General features: G+C 35.1%; 1 long non-coding RNA gene across 1 annotated transcript; it reads left to right on the forward strand.

Moving 5' to 3' along the window:
* Positions 1–227: 227 nt before the first annotated feature.
* LOC115296130 lies at positions 228–4,120 on the forward strand. Its single transcript, XR_003910743.1, has 3 exons — positions 228–308; positions 950–1,075; positions 4,056–4,120. It is a non-coding gene; the product is annotated as an uncharacterized LOC115296130 (long non-coding RNA).
* Positions 4,121–6,567: the final 2,447 nt, after the last annotated feature.

Consider the following 6,567-nt stretch of genomic DNA (forward strand, 5'->3'; position numbering starts at 1 on the left):
TGTTATGCATTTTTGACTGACTTGCCCTCTTATCATTGTAAAATGTCCTTCTTTGTCTCTAACAACAATTGTTTTTCTTAAGATATATTTTATCTGATGTTAGTATAGCCACTACAGATCTATTTTTATTGTTACAATGTTATATCTTCTTTTATATTTATATTTACAACATTTTTTGTTCTTTACATATAAAATGTATCTTTTTAGATGGCATCTAGTTGGATCATGTTTTTAAAACCAATTCTGCCAGTTTCCTTCTTCTGATTGGACTCTGTTATCCACTTACAGTTCATGTAATTAATGATAAGGTAGGATTTAAATCTACCATTGTACTATCTATTTTTATATGTGCTATATTTTTTGTTCTTTTACTCGATCAGAATTACTTTATTTTGTGCTACATAAATATTTTCTAGTATAAAATTTAAATATCCCACACCATTTCTTTAACTGTATTTATAAAGTTATTTTTCTTGAAATTATAATCAATATTCTAAATTGTAAGTACTTAGAATCTGTAATTTAATCTATAATTTATAATCTAGTTCAGATGAATACCACATGATTTCAGTAGTGTATATATAAAAACTTTGCTGCCATAGAGTTTCATCACTCTCCTCTCCTTTGTCCTGTTATCTTCATATAAATTTCATCTATACATTGCCCACCAACATAGATTTATTCGTAATTATTGTTTTATGGATTGTCTTTTAAATTAGGTAAGCAAAGAAGGATTACAATAAAACATACTATTTTTTATTGTCTTATATATTTACCTATGTTAGCACCTTTTAGTATTTTATTTGGATTTGAGTTACTCTTTAATATCCCTTCATTTTAACCCAAATGAGTCTCTATAGTATTTGTTTTATGTCAGATCTGCTTAGCAATGCATTCTCTCAGTGTTTGTTTATGTGGAAATGTGTTAATTTCTCTTTCATGTTTGAAGGACAGTTTTGCTGGATATAGAATTCTTGGATGGCAGCACTCCAAATGTGTCATCTCGTTGTCACACCGTCCTCATGGTTTTGATAAGAAATCAGCCGTTAATTTAATTGAGGAGTTCATATACATGGTGAGTTGTTTCTTTCTTGTTGCTTTCAGGGTGATCTCCTTGTCATTTGAAAGTTTAATTATAGTGTGTCTAGATCTTGCTTTCTTTAACTCTACCTAACTTGGAGTTTATTGAACTTCTTGGATGCAAAAATTAATGCTTTTCATCAAATTTGGGAATATTATGCCCATTATTTCTTTAAATATTTTTTTTGTCCCTTTCCCCTTTTTCCTTTTTGGACTCCTATTAGGCATATGTTTATTTACTTGATGGTGTTCTACGAATCTCTAAGGCACTGTTCTTTTTTATTTTCATTCCCTTTTCTTTCCCTTTTCTTTCTCTCTCATACTCAATAACCTCTATTTAACCTATCTTCCGAAATTCAGATTTATTCTTCTACCTATTTAATCTGCTGTTGATCTCTTCTAGTGAACTTTCACTTAAATTTTTGTACTTTTTTTTAGATTTGGTATTTAAAAAAATAAATTCTGTTGGGGTGCCTGGGTGGCTCAGTCAGTTGTGTATCTGACTTTTGATTTTTGCTGAGCCTCACCTCAGGCTCCATGTGTGTGAAGCCTGTTTAAAATTCTATCTCTGCCTCTCCTTCTGCCCCTTTGCTGCTCATGCTCTCTCTCTAAAATTTTTTTCTCTTTATTGATATTCTATATTGGTGAAATATCATTCTCATACTTTCTCTTAGTTGTTTGGGTATGATTGCTTATAGTAATTTGGACAAATTAAAAATTGCTGATTTAAAGTCTTTGTTTAGTTAGTTTAATGTCTGGGCTTCCTCAGATATATTTCTTTTGATGGCTTTTCCCCCTCGTTTGTGAGCAATTGTTTCTTCTTTCTTTGCATGTATAATAATTTTTTGGAAAATGACATTTAAAATAATATAATGTGGCAATTCTGTAAATTAAATTCTCACTCCTCCCCAAGGCTTATTGTTGTTACTGTTTTTTGTTTTTGTTTGTTGTTGTTGTTATTGTTGTTGTTGGCTTTTTTGAACAAATTTTATAAAATCTCTATTCTTTGTTCTACGAGTCACTGAAATATCTACTCAGTTAGCTCAATGGTCAGCTCATGACGGGGCAGCAATTTCATTAAACGTTTAGAACTAGTAAGTCTTCCAGCTTTTGCCAAGAGGCTTTTGTGTGTATTGGGATATGCTTTCAATAGTCAGCTGGGAAAATGACATGTCTGCCTTAACCATTGCTTGCTGTTTGCACAGAACCTCAACATCACCCAGAGGTGAGAGATTAGAACTTGTCCAGTGTTTCTTGAGATGCACATAGCCCTACACATGGATGTCGCTTTCTAAAGTCCCAGGAATACATCACAGCTTTTAACGTCTTCTATGGGCATCTCATTCTTCAGCTTTTCCTTTTAACATTTTTGGTTAGCCTGCTTTTTATCACTGTTTCAGGAAGTGATGATGTTAAACAATTGCTACTGATCTGTCTTTCACAAATACTTCTGGTGAAAGGATTGTTTACACTTTATATGAGTCAGGTTAAATAAGACATGGTCTTTTAGAGAACCACCTGAGAAACACCATCATGACAATTCTTTGAAAATGGGGCTTTGGAGAACTTCTAACTCCTTTCCTCCCCTTACACATTTTCAGGCTGCTAGTTTTCATAATGAAATTGGGCTGTTGATTTTCAAGACATCAAGGAGAGAGGGAAGAAAAGATTGGAATAGAGCAGTTTAAAATGCCACAAAAACTCTCAGGTCATGATCTCATGATTCATGGGTTCGAGCTCCACTTTGGGTTCTGAGCTGGCAGTGTGGAGTCTGCTTGGGATTCTCGATTCTCTTTCTTTCCCTCTCTCTGTCCTTCCTTAGCTTGCACTCATGCTCGCTCTCTCTCTCTCTCTTAAAATAAATAAATAAGCTTTGAAAAGTTTCTTTTAAATGGCACAAACTCTCTTTTCTTACTTAGATTCAGCTGTTTTACCTGAATAAATTATCCTTGGATAATTGCAAGACTTCTTTAATTTCCAGAGGCCAAAAAAGTTGATGATGATAATATTTATTTATTATTTATTTATTATTTTGAGAGAGAGAGAGAGAGAGAGAGAGAGAGAGAGAGAGAGAGAGAGAGAAGCCCAATGTAGGGCCTGAACTCACAAACTGTGAGATCAATACCTGAACTAAATCCAAGAGCTAGACACTTAACTGATTGAGCCACCCAGATGCCCCAGTGATGATAATTTTTGCCAGAGGTTTTGTTTCTTTTATGGAGAAGACAGTTTTGGAGATTGTGCTGCCACTCACAGTGATGTCTACATTGTATTTAACAGGAAAAACCTTAAAACAATATGACAACCTGATGGTTTATCAATAAGCAAGTTTAGTATGGCATGGAATATCCATGTCATAGTATACTGTGAAACCACACAAAATAATGAGTTAAAGTTTTGTCTCATGACCTGGAGGGGTGTCTATGACATTTTAAGTTAGAAAAGATGAAAAGAAAAAAATGAGTTCATGTGTTTTTATATGTATGTATATATGTATGTATCATTATCTACCCATCTATCTTCTTTTTTTTTTTTGAAAAATGTAACAATCAAAATCCCCTATGTATGTGTCTGTGTTTTCCTTTGAGCATGGGAGCAGATGTGTTAAAATAATACTAGGGTATCTAGATTGATTGAGGTAAAAATTTGGGTATAAGTGGAAACATAATATGGGGAGTACCTTATCAGCTTTTAATTATTTAGCATTACTTCAGAGATTATGGTAAGCATGTGTTACACTTTTTATTTCCAAAGACAATATTATATCAAGAAATATCCATGAGGAAAAACTATGCATTGTTCTAAAGTCCTGAACGGTTTTACATTTAATGTTCTCTCTATAACTATATCAACAAATTTTTATGATGCACCACAGATAAATTTGTATTATTCTTTTTCATATATACCAAAAGTCTTCATGGTTCAAAAATTAAATATTGCACTGGCTCTCTATGTTTGTTGGGTCTGTTTTTCAGATGCAAGGAAGATGAGTAGTTCAGTTGATGCCAAAATATCCAGCTGTGCTTATGGTAAAGTAGAGATAGCTGGATTGGTTGGGAGGAGCTCCTACACCCACTGCTACTTGCCAACTTCCTGAAATTTTTAGCGTGTAATAAATGGAAAGGGAGAGCTTTTCAGGCAGGCATGTGTCTATCTTGTGGGACTCCTATAAGACATTCTCTTGTCCTCTGCACTCAGTCTTCATGTGACCACTCTAAAATCTAGTCATGCAAGACATCTAATGAATGCAGTTCACTCTTGAGAAGAGGTTTCAGGAGAAGCTTAAAGTCCTCTAATGCCCTACTTCCACTTTGCTGTGTTGGAGCCCCGCATGTACTGGATGACTGCATGTTCAAGGAGCAATTCACACAGGATAAGAGCACACCTAGGGACTACTGCTGCACCTGGCTGGTGTTCTTTATAAGCCCTGGAATAGTATCTGCTTTCCTCCCACTCCCTAGATGGTTAATATAACAATAACACTTCCCCACCACATCAGCATCTCTATAGATTCATTACTTAGCAGGTGTGTATGCAGCATGATACATACCATAGTACTCATTGTCTGCCAAATATCACTGCAGCATCTGTGGTATGGTACTGTTTCTGGGCTGCATTCAATGCTGTTAATTCTTAATGTTGCTTTCCTTGCCACACTTTTGTATCTTTCTTCCCTCCAAGTTTGCACTTCCCCTTTCTTTGGTTATGACAAATACATGATTCAAGTGGTGCTGTATTCAGACCCATGAGGCTGTCATTATATCATCCTCACTGATGTGCTGAGGGGATAGTGAGATGTGGCCTCAGGGGTGGGGCGATGTAGTATTGTTGCTGATAGGATGTGAGTAAAGACCACATTCCAGCTCGGCTCTGCTCAGGACGAATTCACAGATAGTGTCAGCTATGTGAGGTCTGCAATATAGATATGAGGGTGCCACAGTGTCAGCTCAGGCCCACGTTTAACCTGGAGGACCATGAGCATGCCAGAGTTGCTGACTATCGATCTGAAGAATTTGTCAGGTCACTGGAGTCAAAGCCAGATTAGAAACCTTTGGGGACAGAGTCTATGACATTTGCACCTATTGACGTCCCAGCTGAGTGGCCCGCTCTCATTAGCTGTCCCGTGTGATGTTATCTGCCATGACAATGATCACTTCTCATAAAGTATCAACAGGAAACTCAATTACACATTCTTTCTGAGAGAGGCCCTTAGAACTTTGAAGATTCATGGGATGGAAAACCATATGTTACAGCTTTCTAGATCAGTTACAATTTTGAACACTTTCCCTTTATTTCTGCAAGTATATATGTACTTGTTGAAATCTGTCTCATGTGAGACATGGAAAAAAATAGTTGGTTCTGTGGGTGGGGTTTTTCTGGACACTGTTTTCCCAAATATCTTACCCACTCTACTTGTTTGATGATGTTGGGATGCATGTGTTTGCATATATGCATGTGTTGGCGGTCACTTGAAGGAGATAGCCAGAATTTTAACATATATTTTACCTGATTTTGATGTTATGTGATTTTAATTTTTCTCTCTACAGTTTTCTGCCTTTTCTTAATTTACTTGGAGCAGTAAGTACACTTATGATTACTTGAGGAAACAATACATTTCAAAATCAGTTTCTTCTAAGAATAATCATACATATCATACATCAAAGAATACCAGCCACTCTACAAGTTTGTGTGAATGAACCAATCATATTTTATTCTGGGAGCAGCTTTTGGTATGAGAAGGAATAACTCATTTATTGACTTTGAGTGGGCAGTGATGCAAAAGTGATACATGTTGTTAACTTTTAGGAGCAAATAGAACCCCAAGAAAGAGACAGCATGGGGCTGACAAGGAAAAAACCCCAAAATTTTATCAAGGGTCCATCTACTTACAAAGATGTGAAACTTTACCCCTTTGTAAGATTTAAAGTTAGCAAAAGTTTGCAGACATACAGTCAAATATATACTTATTCAGAAAGTTCCAATAATAGTATTATGATGATGATTTTGAAAGTTTACCACAGTCCTTCTGTCTTAGTGTTTTTAGTATTTTATTATTTTTATTAAGATAGTTGGAAAAAAGACAGTTGACCATAGTTTTTAATTTTATTGAGTTTTTTAATTTTTCTGTATTCGAAATTGCCATCCCTTTTGATGGATTTTCAAGTTATTTTTTGCAGGTAATGGTTTTCAAAATGGAGCTTTGGACCCACATCATCTGAAATGCTTAGAATTTAAGTTTTGGGGCCCCACTCCAGACCTACTTAGAAATACATGAAGAATAATGAGTAAATTTGTTTAGGAATGTCTCAGAATCCTAGTTGGGCTACATTAAAGGCCTAAGGAAAAGGGGATAATCAAGCAGCATTATCTCTAATTAATAAAAGTAATTTAAAAATAATCATGATAAGACTGTGACTTTAACAGACAATTCTATATGGTGCTGATTTTGTATTTGTCACATTTAACTTCCTGCTCTGAGAATTTTAT

This window comes from Suricata suricatta, chromosome 7, assembly GCF_006229205.1.
Source record: "Suricata suricatta isolate VVHF042 chromosome 7, meerkat_22Aug2017_6uvM2_HiC, whole genome shotgun sequence".
NCBI classification, from domain to species: domain Eukaryota; kingdom Metazoa; phylum Chordata; class Mammalia; order Carnivora; family Herpestidae; genus Suricata; species Suricata suricatta.